Raw genomic sequence first — 26679 nt, forward strand, 5'->3', positions numbered from 1 at the left:
CTCCTCCTCCCACAAGCTCCTGCCTTCCTATCCTGTGACGAACCTCAGGTTCATTGCTGTGATCTGCTGCTCCAGGACTGATCTCAGCTTGCCTCTGTCAGCACAGCCACTGGCCCTTTAAAGGCGGTCAGCCCAGCAGGCCCAGGCTGGCACAGAGAAGCCTGTGGCAGACAATAGTGTTTATTCCAGGCAATTGTCCCAGACTGGTTACTCCCTGCTCACTCCCCACCTGCTGCTGTGTGCTGTCTTCTTTCCCACCATCTGAATTCACCCTCCCCAAGCATTGGCTAAGAGTATCCCTCTCCCAGCCCCACCCGAATAACCCGAGCCCCTCTGCTGGGGGAGGGGAGTGTAGACAGCAGGTCAGATGTGATCCATAGCTGCTCTCTCTGGCCTGTCCAGGTAACAAGTGCCCGGGCTCAGGGCAGTCTCAGGGCTCCGCCCAGCACTAACCTGCTCTGCCAGGTTTGCCTCAGCCCCTTCTGAACACAAAGGGCAAGGCTTCAAAGCAGCGAAAGACTGGCACTGCTGGTTACTGCAGAGAGGAAGAGAGTGGGCGAGGCGGTTCCACTGCCCAGCTCACAGGCTCTTGCCATCCTTTTGCCCTGCCTGCTCTGCAATTGCAGAGTTTCCTGACCCTGAAGAGAGGACCTGCTGGTCCGAGTCCGAGGCACGGTCTCTGGAAACCACGCTGCAGCTAGCTCAGAGAGCTGGGCTGTGGCCTCACTCCACGAGGTGGGACTTCCAGGGACCAAGGTCCCTGAGCCCCAGCACCCGGGCCCTGGCTCCTCACCCTTCTCACCCTCCCCGGCCATCCCTCTCCACCAGCCTCTCTGGCCTCATTGAGATTCCCTTCCTTCCCAGTGATGATTATTTTTAATCATATGGACTCAGAGATAAAGGAAGAGCAAGGGCAGAGAAAGCTGGAGGGGTGGGGAGTTAAGGGCAGCATCAGAATGGAATGTCAAAGTTTGTCATTAAACCTCCAGGATGGAGGGCACTTTTCTGGGGGGGAGACAGGGTCTCACTTCAAGTTTTTCTGAAGGTTGATTATTTCCATCCCACCCACAGCAAGACCGGAGCTTCCATCCTATGACGTGGTGAAGATGGGAGAGGGAAGGAAGGATAGGACGGACAAAATTCTTGCTGCACTTTCAAGGCACGGTTGTCCCTCATGTCATCTAAGCCTCCTGAGCATAGAGAGCGCATCTTGGAGAGCCAGGAGGCTGTGCGACAGTGGAATGAGACCACTTAGCATCTGCGTGACTGAGTTAGTCATCCAAGTGCCATGAACTTCAGTTTCCTCATATGTAAGGACAAATAATAATAACTACTTTACAGGGCTCTGGGGACTATGTTTAAGATACATCAAAACCCTGCCACATCGTACAGACAATAAAAAGTAGCTATTATGATCAGGCTTAAGTTTCCTCAGCTGTAAAATAGGGATAATAAATACCCATCTAACTGAGTTGTTCTAAAGATTAGCCAAGTTCATATTTATAACGTTCTTAGAAAGGTGGTTAGAACATGGTAAGCTCTGTCCAGGTGTTATTAAATAAAATTAACCTTGCTGTCATTTTCCACAATACCTGGACGTTGCCTTGCCCAGGCAGGTGCTTTTGTAAACGTTGCTGACCTTAGTCTACTGCACACAGAGGCTCAGGAAAGAGACAGGCAGGACACTCACAGAGGCGGCTGCTGGGTAGAGCAGGCTTGTTTCTGTTTTGTTCTCTCTGAGTTTATTCTTCTGTTACTGATGCCACAATCTGCACCCATCTCCATCATCCCTCCCCTCTATGCTCTCTGCTCGGTACTTCCTCTTTCAAGAAAGGAACAGCAACTGATTCCAAAACTCCTCAGAGTCGCTAAGGAAGTGTGTGAGCAGACACCACAGCTCTGCCTGCACTTTGCGTTTCTCTCTCCCAGGGTCCAGCTTCCATGTGAATTACCGTTTTGTGATCTCTAATTAAAAGACCCGGAGCTTCCACTAAATGTAGTGTCTAATCCTAATTAAGTACATATTTATTAAATTTGTCTGAGAAATTCAAATGCATGTTCCAGAGTATAAAGTCCGGCAAGGAAATAAAGCCACCAGAAACAATGTTAGAACAGTCCAGTTAGTCACTCTATTGACTTTCTTCTCAACTCATTGAGTGCCCTATTCATTTTTAAGATAACATTTATTGTGTATTTACAAGGTATCAGGTGCTCTCTAAATTCTTACATGCTTCCCCCATTCCCATTGCAGCCTCAGATCACCTCTAGATGGTAACTATTATGACGTCTACTTTACAGATGAGGAAACTGAAGGTTAGAAAAGTTAAATAACTCATCCCAGGTCACACAACCAGTAAGTGATAGAGACAGTCCTTACAGCTGCCTTCCAAGCTCACGCTCACTAGACCATATCCATAGGCACCAGCAAGTTCCTATAGACGTTACACTTGATTGTTCTCTTGGCCTTCTCAAATCTGCTCTTTAAAATGTATAGGTGTCTTTTCTGACATTTGACATTTTTGATTGGCAAAGAAAATGTGTGCATAACTTTCTTGTAAATGAACGGTCTTTTGCATCACCCTTCTTTTTACATCCAGAAAGCTGTACCCCCTCAGCAGTGCCAGCCCCTTCCTACTCTCAGCTCAATGACATGTCACTGACTCTAAGAGTTTTAACAAAAGAACTGGAACAGGAAGGGTTTTTAAACAGGCTGTGCCTTTCTTTAAATAATTAAAGAAGATGCTATCGGGGAGATCAGGTTTTTATTAGCTCTTCTCAAGTTCGCTGTCATTTACTTTTGTCCAAGGCTGGATTGAAGGTTGGGGTGAAGGGTGGATATAGAAAATGCCCTAGTTTGGACAGAGCATTGGGGAGCACATTGTGGAGTCTGGCCATTCACGTTGCGTCTTGATTCCCTGCCAGCGGAATAGAGGGTGGGCTTGAATGGCAGGTTACGGTTCTTTGGAAACGAATTTAGAGGAAATGAATGAACGAGGTAATGAATGAAATACTTGTTGAATTCCAACAATAGTGGGCAGGAAGGCTTCGAGAACACTAGCTCCGGGCCCTTAAAGGGTGCAGAGCAACCAGACCAATGGAAAATAAGCACCAGGCACACAATTTCTAAACCAGGGACGTGGGAACACAACTCCCATTCGAACGTTTATTCTAAATCGCCATCTCAGCAACACGTCCTCTGCAATTTCACTCTCTTGGTGGAATAAGCAGGGTGGGAGCCCACCCCACACAGCAGAGTGTCTCACAGCAGCCTGTAGGACAATAAGAAGGAAATTGGTTTTCCGGGAAGCAATTTCTCTGTCAGCAGAGTGGGTCTGCATTTGCATAGAGGAGAGGTTGGGCTGACAGTCGGAAGGAATCCATCTGCTGCTTAGAGTCCTGATCTGGAAAGCTGCAGTGTTGACAGGACACGATGAAATGCACTTTTTAATACAGGAAGGAGTGTTGATCCAGAGACTGGAGGCCTCCAGGCCAAAGGACGTGGCTGGAAGTGGACTCACCTGAGCCCTTGACCTGATTCTTTCATCTCTCTTCTTTTCTCTTACTAAGTATAAAATGAGGTCAAACAGTACATGAAGCAAGGGTTAGGGGCAAATCGAAGATTGAGTAATAAATATTTATAGTGACTAGCTCATTGCAAGGCTTACGTAGATCCTTATTAAGTACTTGTCAGTTCGACTTGTTTCCTTAATTTATACTAGAATTTAGAAAGCCAGAGGGGTCATTAGCTAATATCTTGTCATTTTTAATGTCCTGTTTCTGGGAGAGGGAAGAAAAAGAAAACCCTAGAAAATAACATCTACTTTCCACAGAATGCGACCCTCCTATTGGAGCAGTGCTCTGAGTCCCCCTGAGTCCTTTTGCCTCGCTGCCCAGGCCAGCAAGACCTCAAGACCCTGAGCTTTATCCGGCTTCAAACGTGACTTCTCTGGGGTTTGGGGGACAATCGCACCCAATCTGGATTAAAGCAGGCACTGTGGGGTTAGGTCAGTCCGCTTGAGGAAAAGCAGGCTGGAACAATGGCCCCTTCTTGTCCTCCCCCACCCACACCCTGTTGACTCAACCTTCAGAGTTGAGAAAACAGAAAACATTTCTGCCTACGACCTCCGGCAAGGCATTTAGCCTCGCTGGCCTTCGGTTGCCTCAATGACGAAGTAAGGGAGATTGGATTGGATGATCTCTAAGAACCACAGCCATAAATCTCTTTTTCTGGGGCAGCACCAATTCAAATAATCCATTTTCTGTCCCTATAAGTGCACTTGGGTTTGTCAGGCTAAATGTCCTAGTTTTGGATTCTGAAAATATGGTCACTGTATTTATAAGATCACTTTCAGCACTGACATTCTATACCACTAGGATTCTAAGTAGGTAATAGCCTTAAGTGACTGTTCTAATTACCAGCAATATGACCTTGGGCAAGTCGGTTAACCTCGCTGGGATTCAGGCCCTTATCTGTAAAGTTAGGGATAATAAAATCTTATCTCTAGGCAGGGAGCCCGACTAGATAGAGATCCCTCTTGCTAAAGATTTATGATTCAATGACTTGGGGCCCATCTGCTTGACCAAAGGCATAGTTGGACCCCTGGATGTTTAAAAGAGTCTACAGACTGTTCCCCAAACGGTTGAGCAGAAGCATCAATGATGTCCCTGAGGACGATGTCCATTTGCAACCTGGAGAAGAACCAGGAGCACAATCCCTGCTGCTTGCTGTGGAGAAAGGAATTTTCACGGTGAAATATCAGTGGCCTCTTAAGCAAAGCTTCCTGTGTAATCTCTCTTTTAGGAACAGAGGAAACCCTCTCAGGAATTCACTCCAAGGTCCTGGGAATGTCAAAGTATTGCCTCTCCTTCCCTCCAGTAGTTCCATTATCAAAGAAGATTCGAGAGAGAGAGAGAGACATCAGGGGAATTGTGGGACTCTACATCTGGGTCCAGTAACAAGCTGTGTGATGCTGGACAAATCACATAATCTCCCTGGATCCAGTTTCCTCAAATGAAAACTTAGAATGTCTGCTTACATGAGATCCAGGATCTCCCGTTGGGCTATGGACTATGGGCTATGGAGGGCTGTGGACTCTCAGAGGTGGATTTCAGGCATCAACAGGGATGTTTGGGGGCAAAGGGAACTCCTTTCCCCTTCGAATCATCAGTAGGCAGCCATGTCTCCCGCTGACCTTCCAGGCTGTCAGTGGAGCAGATTTTTTTTGAGATGTGTCTTTTGATGCACCTTTATTCATCCCTCCATCCAGGTGTCTAATTCCTAGCACTATGCCTAGCACATGACACATGCCTCCTAGTAACTTAGGTTTCTGTTAAAAAGAAAAATAATAGGATGCTTTGTAAATATTCCTAGTTGACTCTTCATTTGGTAAAGACAAAGCTGTCAGTTGTGTGCAGAACAGGGTTTAGGTTGAGACACTGGGAGCGAGGCAGCCGGGCCAGGAGGCTGCTGTGCTAATGCCTATATGAGGCGACGACAGCTGAGAGTGGCATGTGGTTTTTGAGCCTGAGCGCTGGCATTGATTCTTGGTTCTTCTTTCTCCCTTATTCCTCACACCTCATCCAGCACCAGTTCCTGTGGAGTCTCCTTCCTGGATCATCCTCAAATCTGTCCACTTGTCTGCACCTTCCCTGCCTCCGCCTCAGTTCAGGACACCCCGAGGGCTCCCCTAGGAGCTCACCTGCATCAGCCTCCTCACAGGTTCTCTGCATTTAATCTGCCCCCTTCTGGTCCATTTAAAAACAATTATGGAATATTGTGAGCACAGAGAAAAGTTTAGAGCATAGCATAGAAATGCTCAGGAGAAGCAGTAAGGCTCACTTTGGAAATATTACTTTAGGAATAAACGGTTTAAGCTCCAATCTTGGTCCTACCACTTTCTAACTAGGTAAGATTGGGCAAATTCCTTGATCTCTCTGTGCCTTAAATGAATTTCCTCATTTATTAAGTAGAGATGATGAGAGCAATGTACTGACCTTATAGGGTTGTGAGAACGCAATTAATGTATTCATTTACGTGCTGTGTTAGCCTTATTCTCTATCCTTCTCTGATTTTGTCAAACTTAACCCAATCTATTTTTCACTCTTTCTGTGGAAAGAGCTATCAACGGCACAAATCTAATCCCATCAGGCACCTTCCTAAATCCACTACTGGCTCCCTATTGCCCCCAGGACAAAGTCTGAATTCCTTAGCAGGGCTTCCTAGAGCCTCCCAGGTCTGGTCAAGCTCATTCCCCACTTGCAGAGGAATGAGCCAGGGGAGGGAGGGCATTCCAGGCTGGGAAGGCTTCCTGAGAAAGTAGAACGAGGCAGGAGGATTGCGGAGGCACACAGGGTGGTGGCTGCGGAGTTGTGCTTCTGCAGCTGGACTGCGGGAGTTCATATGGGGCTCTGCCACTTATGAGCCATATGGGGGTGGGCTAGTTACTGAACTTCTCTATATCTCAGTTTTCCCACTTGTCAAATTTTAAAAGAATGAACCTACTTCATGAGGCCATGGGGAAGATTGAATGAGCTAATTTAAGTAAAGTGCTTAAAACAGTTCTATGCAAGAAACTAGCACTCAAGAAATATTCATTCTTATTTTGGGTGAGAATACAGGTATATTGGTGCAGATTTTGTAGAATTTCAAAGGCAAATAGAGGAGTTAGTCTAGCTTGGTAAGAATAAGGTGGTCAGTGGTGTGTAGAACAGAATTCAGATGGAAGAACCTGACCTGGGCAGCCCACCTGGGAGGCTGCTGCTGGGATCAGGGCAGCGGGCACGGCAAGGGAAGGAAAGACAGATCTGAGACAGATCTCAAGACTGAATGACAGATTAGACACAGGGTAAAAAGTATCTCGAAGGCAGCATTTTCTAGAACAGTAGGTCCAGAAAGCACTCCATGAGATGTATTCATCTATTAGACACAGGGTAAAAAGTATCTCGAAGGCAGCATTTTCTAGAACAGTAGGTCCAGAAAGCACTCCATGAGATGTATTCATCTAAATGTGAGAAATGTCACGTATTTCTCTGTTTGGAAAATCACAATATACATTAGCAGGTTAAAGCAGTCTAGAAACCCTGCAGCAAACAAACATTTAAAATTTTGATAAATTCAGTATTTCCGAAATAGTTTGAATACAAGACACCCCTCCCCCTCATCCCCCAGCAATCACACAGATTAGCATCTCAAAGAAGGGCTGGTGTTCGGTAGGATCCCCTTTGGAATACACTGCCCTGAGGTACACAGCCGAACTGTATAAACAGTGCTGGAGAGACAGAACACACACACACACGCTGCACAATGTTACTATTTTCCTTTCCTCTGTTCTCTGGTGGCCACAGGCAGCGGGGAGCCCAGGAGGACAGTTTAGAATTAAATGCACATTTCCCTCTGCTTGCCTGGTGTGAATGTTGCCTCTCTCACCCTCCCTCCTACCCACTTCCTTCTCCAGTAGAGTTTGCTTGCCCTAGAGAGAGCCATCTGGATATTAATGTTGCAATATTGACTATTTCAGGGGACCTCCTTTTGGCATTCATTCTAGTTCGTGATATTTTACTTTAGTCTTTCTGTGCTGGGAAATCATCCGACTTCTCTAAGTGGTTTCTTTGGGGTTGTATCATTATTACAATTTTTCCTCTTCTTCAGAATCAACGGTATTTTTCCCCCTCAAGGACTTCTCGGCATTTCCGTGAGGTTTATTATTTGTTGTGCTTGAAGTATGTGGCATCCTGCTGGCACTGCAAACATAAAATAAAATTCCCCCTCAGGATCACTAAGGAGCCTCAGAGTCACTTCTGCTGAAGGAATCCCATCTGTCCTGGGTCGACTTCTTGACCCAGGAGACATATTGGGACTGGAAAGGGAAATTGGACTGGCAGAGGTGATGTTGACCTTTTAGGCTCATGTTTGAGTTGTGAACACGAGTAAATGCCAGTAAGAACAATGCAGAGAGAGCCAGAGGTAATGAGATTGTGTTAACCATTGAGTTTCATGAACTTAGAATGGATAGCATAGCCTGGTTCCACTTCTCTAAGTCTTGTCAAGTCACTCCAGAGCATAAAGAAAGGCCTCCAGAGATTCTCCTGAAAATTTGGTTGTTAACTCATGTGACTGAGCAGCCAGAAGTAACCACAAATGGCTGACTTCCTGACTTGGTCTCTGGTCAGTTCTGCCTCGGCCAGCGTTTGGTCTTCATGTCCTTGGACCTTCAGATGCGATCTGTTCTCTTCGTGGTCCCCTTTAACTGTCCATAGCAGAATGGCGTCATCAGCACATTTCTGCTCGGTTGCTGTTAAGAAGTACGTAAGAGAAGGAGAGATTTGAGGGTTGAACAGACAGATCAATGACCTTGGTTTGGAAAGACTCTGCTATACATAGCTTCTCACGTACACGTGCCTTTCTCACTTCCAAACGTCTCCCCTACATTCTTGGTCCAGTTTTCTGAGCAAACCAGGTCCTTTAATGTTGGGATTTAGGTAGCATGTCCAGTTCCGGGTCAAAACTTCATCTACTCAACCACAAAATTCTGGGCCTGTTTTTCTACCCTCTAAACCTCCTGATTGCCTTTCCCAATAGCTTCCAATGCCACACCAAATTCCAAAACAGGCTTGCCCCTCCAGCTGTGACTGTAATTTTCTAGTTTGTTCTGTCCGGATGGCTATCGTTTTCTGTCCTTAAGGCCCCCCTTTCTCTTGTTTGCCGGATGAGAAGGCTTTGTCGTAGGAGATTGAGAAATAAGTGGAGAGACATTTTTGTGAAGGAGGGTAATTTCTGGAATTTAGGCAGGTGGGGATTGGTGCTAAAATAATTTTAGTATATAAAAAGTAAGTGGAGTCTTATTCTGTTGTCATTGGCTGGTGAGGCCAGTGATATACCAGTAACTTGTAGTGGTGTTACTTAATATCGTTTTCTTCTCCCACTAAGACCATAACTCATTCAGCTTTAGGTCCCCAGAACCTAGCCCAGTGCTTGACAATAGAAAGTGCTCAATGCATGATTTTTGAACAAATTTCCCTCTAAAAATAACTCCTCAGTATGACTGGTTAGCTTCTTGACAATCTTCAGCAAAGGGCAAGCTCCTGACTTCACAGACTAGCCCATTCTACTAAGAGACACTTCGAACTTTTTAGGAGATTTCTCTTACATGAAGTTGAAATCTGCCTTTCTCTAGCTGTCAAATATTCTTCCTACTTCATCCTCTAAGGTCAAAACCACAAGTCACATAGCTTTGCCTGTGTGATACTTGTTTTCCTGTCTCTTCTTTTCCATGTTAGACTTTTCTAATTCTTTGAATTTTCTCTTAGATGATAACTTTTCTTAATGCTCATTGCCCTGGTGACTCTCCTTAAATATTTGTTTATATTAATGAGCACATGTCAGAGTACTTTCCCTGAAACCTCTCCTGTTCATTAATAAGTTGTGTAAGGCGAGCTCCAGGCATTACCCTCCAGTTTCAGATCGGTCTCGCCAGGACAGGGCAGCCCGGTGCAGTCTCCTCCTCTGCCACTTGCTCTCTGTCCCGCTGATGCCCCAGCAGAGCCCGTGGATTTCAGGAGGCCACCACAGCAGACTGTAGAGGCTCAGGAATGCAGCCCTCGGGAAATGGGGCACAGGGGAGCTTAATTTTGATGAGAATAGGATGGAAAATATCCGGGGAATTGGAGGTTTGGGGGAAAGGCAAAACCAAGTGGGGAGTTACAGGTGGAGACATGGAGAAAGGGAACGGATCCTGAAAAGCCTAGGGAAAAATGAGAGCGGGGCCCTGGCGAGGTCCTTAAAGAGACGTGGTTGAGAGGGAGACGTGGGCGGGGCAGGCAAGCGAGGTACAAAAGATAACCATCCCGCCTCGCCGCTCTCCCTCAGTGGCCCGCCGGCCAGTGCTCCAGGAGGCTTTGAAATGGCAGCTTCTGAGCTCAGTCTAAGACTGAAGTTAGTGAACCAAGCTGTCCAGAAAAATAATTCCATTTTAATTTCATTTTAATATGCTTCTGTCCTATGAATTTTGCATCAAAATGTTTTACATTTGCACTTATACAAAATGTATGATTAAATTCAGAAGAAAAAATGATAAATTATAGAGATACATGTTAGATCTTTTATTCTAATGCCAGCCTATTAAGCAAATTCAGTAGTTAAGCAAATGCAGTCTTCAATTTAATTAAAATAGACGAGTATTTTCACTAGTAAAAAGCTGAAATAACTGTTTTCACTTCTACATTTCTTTTCCTAGTCAGCTGGTAAGATAAGTTGCTGTGAATTTGGTCTCTTTTCATCAAGAGAAAGCAGTTAGGCTGCAATTCCCTACCTAACACTCTTTCCTCTCCTTTCTCTTGAAAATTTCCCTTTCTTCAGGAAAACCTCCCTGGGACAGGTTAGCAGAATCAGGCCTCCGTAGCTCGATGCCTATCTTGGAGATCACGGATTCAACCCTTGTTTTATTGCAGATGAAAGAACCAGAGAGATTGCTGATTAGCTTGCAGTCACACAGCTAGTTGCTGGCCAACTGTTAATCCTTTAGAGAATGTTCTACTGCCATTTCTTGGACTTTCAGCATTTAAGTTTGGATAATTTGTCTTTTGCGCCAGAACTCACAGCCCTTCATCTCTCCTCCAGAGCTCCACTGTTGCCTACCCTGATTATAACAAAGGTACACACTTTGAAGGAATAGCAGCTCTGCCTTTCCCACGAGGACTGTGAAGACCACGCAGAACTGGCTTTAGGGCCTATGTCTAACACATCATTCAAATCAAGTGGGGAATATTGGTGTGGAGGATGCTTAAGAGAAACATATAATAGGAGTATAGAGTAGCTGGTTTGCAACTGGGTGTGCTTTGCGTCTCTGGTTATACTCTAGATACCTCTGTCTGATGGACACATAGGGAGAGGGAGAGGGGAGAGAGGGGAGAGGGTGGAACGAGACCGCTGTGTTTTTAATTTGGTCCCCCGGATGACTGTTAATGAATGTAGTGCTGGTCCCGTCTACCAACGCACCGCTGTTCTCTGGAACACATTTGGGAGTATTGCCCTACCTTTAACGTGACCTCCTTGGCACATTCTGAAATAAAACAAGGCTAGCCTCCGAGACAGAATGGAAGCATGTAGCCCTGAGTGATAATTTACAGTTCTTTGTTATTGAGGCCAGGTCCTGACTGGATACCTTGTGCCGACCTAAACATTCTGAGGCCTAGTATAGCGGCTGCAGGGTCTTGCTAAGTGAGTGACTACAGGAGATTTAGGAAGAACAATTGAGCCGACTTTGCTGGCTGGTATCTCTCTCTGGTACTCGGAAAGACTGGGGCCTTTCACCTGCCCACAGGATATGTCTGGATGGACAGTCGTTGGCTCATCTGGGACACAGCCTCACGGGTGCATTTCACAGAATTTTGTTCTTTAAACAAATGGAAAAATACTTGCCCAATGCTTTTATACTTGACATTGAACTTTATTACAAGCATGGGGTGCAACAGTAGCCGATTTCAGGACCCATTTTCTTTCATCTTTTTCCTCCCATGTGGAGAGGAGTGTTTAGCACTCTGACTCTGAACTGAGGTTCAAATCCTGGTTTTGACCTTTACTAGCTGTGGAATCCTGAGCAAATTACAGTATTTGAACTCTCTGAGCTTGTGGTTTCTCATTAGTAAAATGAAGATGAAAAGAGAACCCACCTCATTAGTTTTTGTGAAAATTAGAGAAGATAATGCTTGTAAAGGCCTTAATACAGTGGTTGGACATTAGTTAATGGTTGTCACTTACTAATATTAAGAGAGACAGAATATGTATTTTCAAAACCATGTCTATATTTATTCTCTGTGTTTACAGCTTAGAGCATTTAATTTTTTTAAACAAAACTACACATTTCAAATGTGTATTTTTAAGGCTATGGGACAAGACGTTGCATTTGTGTGGGATTCTCCTTGTTTTTGTTTTTTTGAGCTAACATTGGTTTATAACATTATATAAGTTTCATGTGTACAATATTATAATTCAACTTCTGTATAAACTACAGCGTGCTTACCACCAAAATCTAGTTTCCATCTGTCACCACGCACTTGATCCCCTTTACCATTTCACCCTCCCTCTGCCCCTCCTACCCCTCTGGTAACACCAAGCTGTCCTCTGTATCTTTGTGTTGCTTTTTGTTTTATTTGTTTGTTTATTTATTTATTTTATTGTCTACATATGAGCGAAACCATATGATATTTGTCTTTCTCTGACTTATCTCACTTAGCATAATACACTCGAGGTCCATCCAAGTTGTTGCAAATGACAAGATTTCACCTTTTTTGTGGCTGAGTAGTATTCCACATCTTCTATATGTAGTCATCCATCGATGGTTACTTAGGTTGTTTCCATATCTTGGCGATTATAAATAATGCTGCAGTGAACCTAGTGGTGCATATATCTTTTTGTGTTTTCTCATTCTGTGGATAATTACCCAAAAGTGGGTTGGCTGAATCATGTGGTACTTCTATTGTGAATTTTTGAGGAATCTCCACACTGTCTTCCACAGTGGCTGCATCAATTTACGTTCCCACCAATAGTGTACGAGCTTTCCCTTTTCTCCACATCCTCTCCAACAATTACTATTTCCTATCTTTTTGATAATAGCCCTTCTAATGGGTGTGAGGTGCTATCTCATTGTGGTTCTGATTTGCATTTCCCTAATAACTAGTGATGTTGAACATCTTTTCATGTGCCCGTTGGCCATCTGTATGTCTTCTTTAGAAAAATGTCTGTTCAGATTCTCTACCCATTTTTTAATCAGGTTGTCGTTTTTTTGTTGTTGAGTTGTATGAGTTCTTTATATATTTGGATACTAAATATATGGATACTAACCCCTTATTGGATGTATGATTTGCAAATATTTTCTCCCATTTGGTAGATTGTCTTTTCATTTTCTTAATTGCTAAGCAGAAGCTTTTCAGTTTGATGTAGCCCCACTTGTTTATTTTTGTTTTTGTTCCCTTTCCTGAGGAGACATCATATTCAAAAAGATGCTGCTAAGACCAGTGTCAAAGAGTGTACTGCCTGTGTTTTCTTCTAGGAGTTTTATGGTTTCAGGTCTTATGGTCAAGTCTTTTTTTTTTTTTTTTTGAGGAAGACTAGCCCTGAGCTAACTGCTGCCAATCCTCCTCTTTTTTCCAAGGAAGACTGGCCTTGAGCTAACATCCGTGTCCATCTTCCTCTACTTTACGTGTGGGATGCCTACCACAGTGTGTCTTGCCAAGCAGTGGCATGTCCGCACCCAGGATCTGAACCGGCGAACCCCTGGCCTGCCGAAGTGGAACATGCGCACTTAACTGCTGCACCACTGGACCACCCCCAGTGTTCAAGTCTTTATTCTATTTTGAGTTAATTTGTGTGTATGGTATAAGATAATGGTCTGCTTTCATTCTTTTGCATGTGGCTGGCCAGTTTTCCCAATACCACATATTGAAAAGACTTTCCTTTCTCCCTTGTATGTTCTTAGCTCCTTTGTCATAAATTAGCTAACCATATATGTATGAGTTTACCTGTGGGCTCTCAATTCTGTTCCATTGATCTGTGTGTCTGTTCTTGTGCCAGTACCATGCTGGGTTGTTTTTTTTTGTTTTTTTGTTTTTTTTTTTTTTGCATATTTCTAAGTTGGAGATCTTTTTTTTTTTTTTAAAGATTTTATTTTTCCTTTTTCTTCCCAAGGCCCCCTGTTACATAGTCGTGTATTTTTAGTTGTGGGTCCTTCTAGTTGTGGCATGCGGGACACTGCCCCAGCATGGCTCGATGAGTGGTGCCATGTCCGCGCCCAGGATCCAAACCGATGAAACTCTGGGCCACTGCAGAGGAGCATGTGAACTTAACCACTTGGCCACGGGACCGGGCCCCCCATGCTGTTTTGATTACTATAGTTTTATAGTATAATGTGAAATCAGGGAATGTGATTCCTCTAGCTTTGTTCTTTTTTCTTAGGATTATTTTGGCTATTTGGAGTCTTATGGCTCCATACAAATTTTAGGATTTTCTTGTTCTATTCTGTGAAAAATGTCATTGGGATTTTGATAGGAATTGCATTGAATCTGTAGATTGCTTTAGGTAATATGGACATTTTAACTATCTTAATTATTTCAATCCATGAACACAGAATATCTTTCCATTTCTTTGCGTCTTCTTCAATTTCTTTCAACAAGGTCTTATAGTTTCCCTTCACCTCCTTGGTTAAATATCTTCCTAGATATTTATTCTATTAATTCCATCACTAATTCTTTTTGATGGAATTGTAAATGGGATTGTTTCTTAATTTCTCTTTCTGCTAGGTTGTTGTTAATGTGTAGAAACACAAAGATTTTTGTATATTGACTTTTACTCTGCAACTTTACTGCATTCATTTATTATTTCTAATAGTTTTCTGGTGGAGTCTAGGGTTTTCTGTGTATAAAATTGTGTCATTTGTACTAGTGACAATTTTACTTCTTGTTTTCCAATTTAGATGCCTATCATTTCTTTGTCTTGCCTAATTGCCCTAGCTAGGACTTCCAATACTATGCTGAATAAGAGTGGCAAGAGTGGACATCCCTGTCTTGTTCCTAATCTTAAAGTGACAGTTTTCAGTATTTGACCATTGAGTATAATATTAACTATGGATTTATCATATATGGGCTTTATTATGTGGAGGAATGTTCCTTCTATACCCATTTTATTGAGTTTTCTTAATTATCATAAATGGATATTGAATCGTGTTAAATGCTTTTTCTGCATCTATTGAGATGATCATATGATTTTATCCATCATTTTGTTAATGTGATGTATCATGTTGATTAATTTGTGGGTGTTGAACCATCCTTGCATCCCTGGAATGAGTGCCACTTGGTCATGTTGTATGATCCTTTTAATGTATTGTATTTGGTTTGCTAATATTTTGTTGAGGATTTTTGCATCCATGTTCATTAGTGGTACTGGCCTGTAATTTTCCTTTTTTGTGTTGTCCTTGTCTGGTTTTCATATCAGGGTGATGTTGGCCTCATAAAATGAGTTCAGAAGCATTCCCTCCTCTCCAGTTTTTTGTAAGGGAAGGGAAGCATAGATATTAAATCTTCTTTGAATGTTTGGTAGAATTCACCAGTGAAGTGTCCTGGACTTTTCTTTTTGGGAAATTTTTGATTACTGTTTCAATCTCTTTCCTTGTGATTGGTCTATTCAGGTTCTCTATTTCTTCTTGATTCAGTGTGGGAAGTTGTATGATTCTAAGAATTTATCCATTTCTTCTAGGTTACCTAATTTGTTGGCATATAGCTTTTCATAGCATTCTCTTGTAATCCTTTGTATATCTGTGGTACCCATTTTAATTTCTCCTCTTTCATTTCTAATTTTATTTATATGAGGCTTCTCTCTTTTTTTCTCAATGAGTCTGGCTAAGGGTTTGTCAGTTTTATTTATCTTCTCAAAGAATCAGCTCTTAGTTTCATTGATCCTTTCTACTGTCTTGTTTGGTTTGGGGTTTTTTTGGTCTCTATTTCATTGATTTCTGCTCTAATTTTTATTATTTCCCTCCTTCTGCTGACTTTGGGCTTTGTCTATTCTTCTTTTTCCAGTTCTGTTAGGTGAATTTAAGATTATTTATTTGAGATTTTTCTTGTTTGTTGAGATGGGCCTGTATTGTTGTGAATTTCTCTCTTAGCACCACTTTTGCTGCATCCTGTTAGAGTTGGTATTTGTGTTTTCATTTTCATTTTTCTCCAGGTATTTTTAAATTTCCCCTTTGATTTCTTCATTGATCCTGTGGTTGTTCAGTAGCATGTTATTTAGTCTCCACATACTTATGACTTTTTCTAGTTTTTTTCTTGTAGTTGATTTCTGGTTTTATAACATTGTGGTTGGAAAAGATGCTTGATATGATTTCAATATTCTTAAGTTCATTGAAGCTTGCCTTGTTTCCCAACATGTGGTCTATCTTTAAGAGTGTTCCATGTGCACTTAAGAAGAATGTGCATTCTGCTGTTTGGGAATGGAATTTTCTATTTATATCTACTAAGTCCATCTGCTCAAGTGTTACCTGTAAATCCACTATTTCCTTGTTGACTTTCTGTCTGGAAGATCTAGCCATTGATGTAGGTGGGTGTTGAGGTCCCCTACCATTATTGTGTTACTGTTAATTTCTCCCTTTAGGTCTGTTAATATTACTTTATATACGTTGGTGCTTGTGTGTTAGGTGCATATATATTCATACATGTTATGTCCTCTTGGTGGAATCTTCCTTTTATCATTATATACTGCCGCTCTTTGTCTCTCAATGACTTTTTTATCTTGAAGTCAGCTTTGTCTGATATAAGTATGGCAACACCTGCTTTGTTTTGTTTGCCCTTTTCTTGGAGTATTGTCTTCCATCCTTTCACTCTGAGCCTATGTTTGTCTTTAGAGCTGAGATGTGTTTCCTGGAGGCAGCATATTTTTGGGTCTTGTTTTTGATTACATCCAGCTACTCTGTACCATTTTTTTGTATGCTTTTTTGAGGAGGAGGATTGGCCCTGAGCTAACATCTGTTGTCAATCTTCCTCTTTTCTTTTTTTTCTCCCCAAACCCCAGTACATAGTTTTATATCTTAGTTGTAAGTAACTCTAGGTCTTCTATGTGGGATGCCACCACAGCATGACTTGATGAGTGTTGTGTAGGTCTGCACCCAGGATCCAAACTGGTGAACCCTGGGCTGCTGAAGCAGAGCACGCCAACTTAACCACTTGGCCACGGGGCCAGCTCCTACTCTGTGTCTTTGGATTAGATTATTGGATTCTTACATTTGGAGTGATTATTGATATATGAGGGCTTAATACTTCCATTTTATCATTTGTTTTCTGGTTCTATTTTTCCACTCTTTCTCTTCCATTGTCTTTCTGACTGCCATTTCAGTTTGGTGGTTTTCTGTGGTGCTTTTCTCAGTTTTTTCTTTATTTATGAATTGCGGCTCTGCTCTGATTTTTTGTTTAATTGTTACCATAAGGTTTGTATAAAAGATCTCATTGATGAGATGGTCCATTTTCTGATAGCCTCTTATCTCCATTAGCCTAAGCAGAGTCCACCCCTTTCTTCTTCCCCTTCTGAGTTATTGTTGTCACAAATTATTCTGTTTTGTGTTGTGAATTTATGACTAAATTGAAGTGTTTATACTTACTTTTGATGCTTTCCTTCCCTTTATCTTTTAAGTTATAGTTAAATATTTACTACTGTGTCCTGATAGAGAGCTGCAGTTTTCTGATTTTGTCTGTCTATATTTGCTTGCTCAAAACTTTGTATGCCTTTGCCTTTTTGTTTCAGGTATGAGAGCTTCCTTTATCATTTCTTGTAAGGGAGGTCTAGTAGTGATGAACTCCCTCAGCTTTTATATATTTGGGAAAGCTTTTATTTCTCCATCATATCTGAAGGATAGTTTTGCTTGATGGAGTATTTTTAGCAAAGCTTTTTCCTTTCAGTCTTTTGAATATATCATTCCGTTCTCTCCTAGCCTGTAAGATTTCTGCTGAGAAATCCACATAGGGGTTCCTTTGTAGGTTATTTTCTTCTGCCTTGCTGCCCTTAATATTTGTTTCTTTGTTGTTGACTTTTGCCTGTTTTTTATTATGTGCCTTGGAGAAGGTGTTTTTTGCATGGATGTAATTAGGAGTTCTATCAGCTTAATGTACTTGTAAGTCCAGTTCCTTATCCAGGTTTGGGAAGATCTCAGCTACTATTTCTTTGAAGAAGCTCTCTGCTCCTTTCTCCCTCCTTCTCCCTCTTGAACACCTATAATCCTTATGTTGCTTTTCTTAATTGAATCTATTATTTTTCAAAAGAATGCCTTCATTTAAAAAATATCTTAGTATTCTCTCCTCCTCTACCTAAAGCATTTCAATATTTCTATCCTCCAAATCACTACTTCTGTCCTCAATAATGTCAGCTCTATTCTTTTTAAAGATCCTGGATTTTTTTGGTCTCATTGATTGTGTTCTTCATATCCAGAATTTCAGTTTATTTATTTTTAAAATAGTATCTATCTCTTTGGTGAAATAGTCCCCCTGCTCATTAATTTTATTCCTGACCTCACTTCTGAGTTTTCTTGTAACTCATTGAGTTTCTTTACAACAACTGTTTTCAATTCTCTGTCATTTAGATTGTAAATTTCTGTGACTTCTGGATTGGTTTCTGGAGACTTCTCATTTTCCTTCTGCTCTGAATTGTGTTACTGTAGTATTTCATGGTGTTTGATGAACTAATGCTTTCCTAGCACAGCTGTGGTCGTATTAGGTTGCAGATTCCACCTGCTACAGCTATGGGGAAGCAGGGGCTGTGTTTCTGATCCTACCCTGTCTTCTGGAAGTTGTGTGGGTATGGTGGGTGCTCCTGTAGGCTGGGAAAGTGCTCACATGCATGCCAGATTTCTGCTGCCTCCACTTACAGTCATGCTGGCCATTGTGCTTGGTCGGCAGAGCTTCTTTGTGGGGACTGACCCAGGGCCACTCATTAGGGCTGTGGCAGCATGGTGGGCGCCCCTGCTGGCCAGGATAGCATTTGCCCTCAGTCTGAGCTGTCCCCACCTCCTCTTAGAGAAGCCCCAGCTGCTTTGTGAAGAGCTATGACCTGACTTACTGCTACTGGGAAGGGGTAGGGGGATGCTCACCTATCTCCACTGCTTCCCAGGGACTCGGTCCATCCACCTCAGATGTATAGCCACATGGGTCTCTTAGGCATCCTGTTGCATTGTGTGGGGATCCTCCATTGGTCAATGAATGTCTGTTTAGTTGTAATTCAGAGGGGGAGAGATAAAGGGAACAGCTCACTCCACCACATTTCTGATGTCACCTCTCAAGCTTTCTTCTTGTAGTTGGTTTCTATCTTCACATCATTGTGGCTGGAAAAGGTGCTTGTTGTGATTTGAATCTTCTTAAATTTATTAAGACTTGTTTTGTGTTCCAACATCTGGTCTATCCTTGAGAATGTTCCATGTGCACTTGAATAGAATATGAATTCTGCTGCTTTTGGATGAAAGGTTCTTTGAATCTATTAAGTCCATCTGGTCTAATGTTTCATTTAGGGTTCATGTTTCCTTGTTGACCTTCTCTGTGGATGATTTATCCGTTGATGTCAGTGGGGTGTTAAAGTCCCCTATTATTGTGTTGCTGTCAATTTCTCCCTTTAGATCTATTAATAATTACTTTATACATTTTGTGCTCCTATTTTAGGTGCCTAAATATTAATAAATATTATGTCCTCTTGATGGGTTGTCCCCTTTATCATGATGTAATATCCTTCTATGTCTCTTGTTAACTTTTTTGGCTTGATGTCTATTTTGCCAGATATGAGTATGGCTATAGTGCATTCTTTTGGCTGCTATTGGCTTTGAGTATCACCTTCTATCCTTTCACTTTGATCCTATCAAGGTGCTGAAATGAGTCCCTGGAGCCAGCAAATAATTGGGTCTCGGTTTTTAATCCATCCAGCCACTCTGTGTCTTTTGATTGCTGAATTCACTCCATTTACAATTAGTGTGATTATTGATCTATGAGAGCTTAGTACTGCCACTTTAATCTTTTGTTTTCTGGTTTCTCTATATCTCCATTGTTTCTTTTCCCTTGTGTTTCTGTCTGCCATTTTAATTTGGTAGTTTTCTATGATGTTTTTCTCAGTTTCCTCTTTTTTTATGTTTCATGTCTCTGCTCCACATGTTTGTTTTGCGCTTACTATGAGGTTTGTATAAAATGTCTTGGAGATAAAATAGTCTTTTTTATACTGAGAGCATCTTATCTTCATTTGCCTATACAGGTTCTGTCCTTTTCCCCTTTTATATTTTTGCATCCACAAATTATCCCTTTTTATGTTATGAGTTTCTTACCAAATTAAAGTAGCTACAGTTATTTTTAATTCTTCTTTTCCCTTTAACTTTTTGCTATAATTAAGTATTTACCAATATTTTCTGATGTAGAGATGCAATTTTCTGATTCTGTCTGCCTATTTATCACCTTACTCAAAGTTTTGTGTACTTTTGCCTTATTATCTCACGTAGATGAGCTCCTTTCAACATTTCTTGTAAGGAGGTCTAGTGATGATGAACTTCCTTGGTTCTTTTTTGTCTGGGAAAGCCTTTATTTCTTTTTGATATCTGAAGGAAAATGTTGCTGGATAGAGAATTCTTACCTGACAGTTTTTATCTTTCAATATACTGAGTATTACATTCCACTCTATCCTGGCCTGTAAAATTTATGCTGAGAAATCTGCTGATAGTCTCATGGGGGTGCCTTTGTAATTTTTTTCCCCTTGCTGACTGTAAGTTTTTCCTTTATCATTGACTTTTGACAATTTTAATATAATGTGTCTTGGATAAGGTCTTTTTGCATTGAGATAATTAGGTATTCTACTAGCTTCATTCACTTCTCTATCCAGTTCTTTCCCCAGGTTTGGGAAGTTCTCATCTATTATTTCTTTAAATATTCTCTCTGCTTCATTCTCCCTCTCTTCTCTTTCTGGGATACCCCTTATCCTTATCTTACCTTTTCTAATGGAGTCGAGTAATTCTGGTACAGTATTTTCATTAAAAAACTTAGTTCTTTCTCCTCTTTTGCCTGAATCATTTCTAAATTTCTATCTTTGAGCTTGCTAATTATCTCTTTGATATGGTCTGTTCTATTTTCACTGCTTTCTAATGCATTCTTCATCTCATTTGTTGCGTTCTTCAGCTCCAGAATTTCTGTTTGGTTCTTTTTTAGAGTTTCAATCTCTTTGGTAAAGTACTCATTCTGGTCATTAATTTTGTTCCTGACCTCATTGAACTACCTTTCTGAATTTTCTTGTAGCTCATTGAGTTTCTTCATGAGAGCTATTTTGAATTCTCTATCAATAGATCACATCTTCCATGGCATTAAGTTTGGTTTCTGGAGAAATGTCATTGTCTTTTTGTGATACCATGTTACTGTGGTTTTTCATGGTGCTTGCTAAATTGTTCTTCTGCTGGCACATTTGAAATAGCAAACACTTTTCTTATTTAGGTAAAACTTTGTTTACTTTGATTCTAACAATTTAACAGATTGGTAATTAGATGCCCTTCTTTTGTTTTTCAGTGGGTAGCACTATAACACAAATGTTTGGTTTCTCTTTCCTGAGCTGCCTCTGGATATATATGAAAATTGGCACTTTCCACCCTTCACTGACTCTGCCAGAGCTGTCACTGATGCCCTCCTCGCTGCTTGTGTCTCCAGGTTCTCTGGTGCCTTGCTGCTGTCAGTGTCACTGCAGTTTCTGGTGTCACTGCCGGGGCACTGGAATGGTGGGCACCTCTGCCATGTCAGTGGTCACCTTGGTTGAAGGCTTTGCCACTGTGGCAGAGGAAGGAGAAGGGTAGTGGTGGGGACAGGATTGCAAGCACTTCCACTGTATCTGGGGTTGTCAGGTTAGTGGGCACTGCCACTATAGGCAAAGGGCAATCGCAGTCATGGGTTGCACCACAGCTGGAGGGACCAGAGTTATGAGTCCCACTGCCACTGCTGCCAACTTCCCTGTGGCCACAGGTGTGGCTGCAACTGGAAGACTGGAGTCATGTGTGCTACCTCTGCTGCTGCTATCAGGTTACCTGGGGCTTTGGTCTCAGCCACTGTGGCCAGGGGTCAGGATTACTGGTAACACCTCTGATGTTCCTTTGGTTATGCCTCTTCATTGTGTTCCAGACCCATCACTTTCAGATGTACAGATGTGTGGGTCTCTCCAGCATCCTCATGTGTTTGGCAGAAGAATCTTTGTTAAGTTATGGATGTATTACTGATTGTAGATTGAAGGGAAGAGATAAAGGGTGTGTCTCACACTGCCATGATGCTGACATCACTCTCCTATGTGGGGTTCTTTATGAGTGAATGGCCTCTTGGATAAGTATCCCACTTATTTATCTCTTCTACTCCTCTGTTCTGTGAAACTGAGTGGATTGAGGACCAAAGAGAATAGGATAAGGAGGGAAGCACTTCTAAACTTGAACCTGAGATATGCATGTTGCTTGCTGTAATTATTAGAAGTTATCTGGACTAATCTCTTATCCCATGCAGATCCCATAGACAACACCAATGGTAGACAGATACCTTTGGTAGTTTGTTTGGACTTGAATACCATAGACTGGAGAAAGGATGCAACAGTGCATATAATGGTGAAGGGAAGAATGGGAATGGGGGGACAGTGAGAAGGGAAGATGCCAGGGACTACATGTTCAATAAACAATAAAGTGATTGAATGACAAATACATTTATTCACTATTAAACTACCTACCATGGGCCAGGTCCTGTGCTAGGCTGCAAGAAATAAGATGAAGAAGAAATGGTCCTTGTCACCAAAAAGCTTATTTTCCAGTAAGAGACAGAAATGTAAACCAATATTGTGAAAATTAATAAAGAAAACTCTTATTTAAAATGGAGTCAGAAGGCCAGAAGGGAGAGCTCTGATGCCCTACACCAGTAGCAGAGCCAAACAAGAAGAAGAAAGACTTCCTCTTCTTGACTGATGTGAAGCTCAGCCAATGAGTGACTGACACCACTTACCCAGTGAAAAGCCACTACCCATAAACTCCTAGTCTTTTGCAATAGACCCTTTGCTTACAACAGTGATCCCAACTTCCTCTTCCCCCTCTGTAAAAGAGTTTCTCCTCCCCTTGCTGTTGGAGACTTGCATGTGGCTCAAGATGGTTGCAACCCTGAATTGTAAGTCTTTGCCAATGCTGAGTAAACTCATTTTTGCTGGAGAAATAACTGGTTGTCCATCTGTTTAAAGTCAAAATTTTGGTGGCCCATACAAGGGTCTAGAGAAGACCCCTGATGATTCTCAGGCTAGTGAGCGACCAAGTGCAGTATCTGTAAAAGAGCCCATTGAGCTTGCTGCTTTACACACCCACTCTGGGGTTGAGGGGAAGTTTTTCTCCTGGATCCAAGCTTCTGACCGCTTTGGATTTGCTGCTCTCCAGGCTTTATTTGAGATATATTTTAAGGCTTCATCCTTTTCTGGTCAAAGCCTTGTTTCATCTGTGAGTACTTGGTTGGCATTTTGGCCTGATTCCTTTATCTAAATATTATTTTATTGAGGTCATATTGGCTTATAACATTGTGTAAACTTCAGGTATAAATTATTATACAACTGCTTCAGTATAGACTGCATTGTGCTCACCACCAGTGCATATGTGCCCTTTACCCCTTTTACCCTCCCTCTACCCACTTCCCCTCTGATAACCACTAATCTGTTCTCCTGATCCATGTGTTTGTTTATATGAAATCATATGGTGTTGGTCTTTCTCCATCTAACTTACTTTGCTTAGCATAATATCCTCAAGGTCCTCCCACATTGTCACAAATGGCACAATTTTGTCTTTTTTTTATGGCTGGGTAGTATTCCGTTGTATATATATACCACATCTTCCTTACCCACTCATCCATTAATGGGCACTTAGGTTGCATCCAAGTCTTGGCTATTGTGAATAATGCTGCAATGAACATAAGGGTGCATAAATCTCTTTGAGTTATTGATTTCATGTTCTTTGAATAAATATCCAGTAGTGAAACAGCTGTATCACATGGTTTTTCAATTTTTAATTGTTCAAGAAATCTCCATACTGTTTTCCATAGTGGCTGAACCAGTTTGCATTCCTACCAGCAGTGTATGAGGGTTCCCTTTTCTCCACATCCTTTCCAACATTTGTTATTTGTTGTTTTGTTAATTATAGCTGTTCTGACAGGTGTAAAGTGATAAACCATTTTAGTTTTGATTTGCATTTCCCTAATATTAGTGATATTGCATATCTTTTCATGTGCCTGTTGGCCATCTGTATATCTTCCCATGGAAAAATGTCTGTTCATATCCTCCACCCTTTTTGGTTGGTTTTTCATTTTTTTTCTTGTTGAGTTGCATGAGTTCTTTATGTATTTTGGAGATTAACCCCTTGTCAGATACATTATTTTGAAATGTTTTCTATCAGTTGGTGGGTTGTCTTTTTGTTTTGTTGATGGTTTCCTTTGCCATGCAGAAGCTTTTTAGTCTGATGTAGTCCTATTTTTTAATTTCCTCTATTTCCCTTGTCTGAGTAGACATGGTATTCAAAAAGATCCTTCTAAGACTGATGTTAAAAAGTGTACTACCTATATTTTCTTCTAGGAGTCTTATGGTTTTGAGTCTAACATTCAAGTCTTTAATCCATTTTGAGTTAATTTTTGTGTATGGCATAAGATACTTTCATTCTTTTGCACGTGGCTGTCCAATTTTTCCAACACCATTTATTGAAGAGAATTTCCTTTCTCCATTGTATGTTCTTGGCTCCTTTGTCAAAACTTAGCTGTCCATAAATGTGTGGTTCTATTTCTGGGCTCTCAATTCTGTTCCATTGATCTTTGTGTCTGTTTTTGCGCCAGTACCATGCTGTTTTGATAACTATAGCTGTGTAGTATATTTTGAAATCAGCGATTGTGATGCCTCCAGCTTTGTTCTTTTTTTTCTCATGATTGCTTTGGCTCTTTGGTGTCTTTTGTTCTTCCATATACATTTTAGGATTCTTTGTTCTATTTCAATGAAGAATGTCATTGGGTTTCTGATTGGGATTGCATTGAATCTGCAGATTGCTTTAGGGTAATATGGACATTTTAACTATGTTTATTCTACCAATCCATGACCATGGAATGTCTTTCAATTTCTTTATTTATTCTTTAGTTTCTTTCAATAATGTCTTACAATTTTCAGTGTACAGGCCTTTCACCTCCTTTGTTAAATTTATTCCTAGATATTTGATTCTTTTCATTGCAATTGTAAATGGGATTTTATTCTTGACTTCTCTTTCTACCAGCTTGTTATTAGCGTATAGAAATGCTACTGATTTTTGTATGTTGATTTTGTACCCTACAAATTTGGTGTAGTTGTAGATTATTTCTAATGGTTTTCTGATGGATTCTTTAGGGTTTCTATATATAAAACCATGTTGTCTGCAAACAGTGAGAGTTTCACTTTTTTCTTTCCAATTTGGATACCTTTTATTTCTTTTTCTTGGCTAATTGCTCTGGCCAAAATTTCCAGTACTATGTTGAAAAGAGGGTTGAGAGTGTGTAGCCTTGTCTCGTTCATTTTCTCAGAGGAATGGCCTTCAGTTTTTTGCTGTTGAGTATCATGTTGGCTGTGGATTTGTCATATATGGGCTTTATTATGTAGAGGTACTTTCCTTCTATATCCATTTTATTGAGTTTTACCATAAATGGGTATTGGGTCTTGTCAGTTGCTTTCTCTGTGTCTATTAAGATGATCATGTGACTTTGATTCCTCATTTTCTTAATGTGATGTATCACATTGATTGATTTGTGGATGTTGAGCCATCCATGCCTCCCTGGAATAAATCCCACCTGATGATGCTGTATAATTCTTGTAATGTGTTGTTGTATTTGATTTGCTAATATTTTGTTGAGGATTTTTGTATGTATGCTTATCATCAATATTGGCCTATAATTTTCCTTTTGTATTGTCCTTGTCTGTTCTTTGTATCAGGGCAATTTTTTCCTTGTAGAATGTGTTAGGAAGCATCCTGTCTTCTTCGATTTTTTTGAGCAGTTTGACAAAGATAAGTATTAAATCTCCTTATAAGTATTAAGTCTCATTTGACTATTTGGTAGAATTCACCAGAAAGCCATCTGGTCCTGGACTTTTGGGTTTTGGGAGGATTTTGGTTACTATTTCAATCTCTTTACTTGTTATTGGTCTATTCAGATTCTCCATTTCTTCTTGATTCAGTTTTGGGATGTTGTATGATTCTAAGAATTTATCTATTTCTTCTATGTTATTAAATTTGTTGGCATATAGCTTTTCATAGTATTCTCTTATAATCCTTTGTATCTCTGTAGTACCCATTGTGCTTTCTTTTCTTTCATTTATTATTTTATTTATTTGAATCTTCTCATTTTTTCTTAAGTGATTCTGGCTAAGGGCTTGTCAATTTTGTTTATCTTCTCAAAGACCAACTCTTAGTTTCATGGATCGTTTTTATTTTTTATTTTTTGTCTCGTTTTCATTTATTTTCTGCTCTGATTTTTATTATTTCCCTCCTTCTACTGACTTTAGGCTTTGTTTTTTCCTCTTTTTCTAGTTCTTTTCAGTGTGGTTTAAGATTACTTACTTGGGATTTTTCTTGTTTGTTGCAGTAAGTCTGTATTGCCATAAATTTCCCTCTTTACCACTTTTGTTGCATCCCATAAGAGTTGGTATGTTGTGCTTTCATTTTCATTTGTCTCCAGGTAATTTTTAAAAAAATTTCTCCTTTGATTTCTTCCTTGATCCAAAGTTTCAGTAGCATGTTGTTTAGTCTCCATGTATTTGTGACTGTCCTAGCTTTTTTCTTGTAGCTTATTTCTGCTTTCATGGCATTGTGGTCAGAAAAGATGCTTGATATGATTTCAATTTTCCTAAATTTATTGATGCTTGCCTTTTTTCCTAACATATGGTCTATCTTTGAGAATGTTCCATGTGCACTTGAGAAGAATATATTCTGCTGTTTTGGGATGGGATTTCCTATATATATCTATTAAGTCCATCTGCTCTAGTGTTTCATTTAAATCTACCAGACATTCTGTCTGGACGATCTATCTATTGATGTAAATGTGGGGTTGAGGTTCCCTACCATTACTGTGTCATTGTCAATCTCTTCCTTTAGGTCTGTTAATAGTTACTTTACATACTTTGGTGCT

Source organism: Equus caballus, chromosome 7 (assembly GCF_041296265.1).
Source record: "Equus caballus isolate H_3958 breed thoroughbred chromosome 7, TB-T2T, whole genome shotgun sequence".
In the NCBI taxonomy this organism is placed as follows: Eukaryota; Metazoa; Chordata; class Mammalia; order Perissodactyla; family Equidae; genus Equus; species Equus caballus.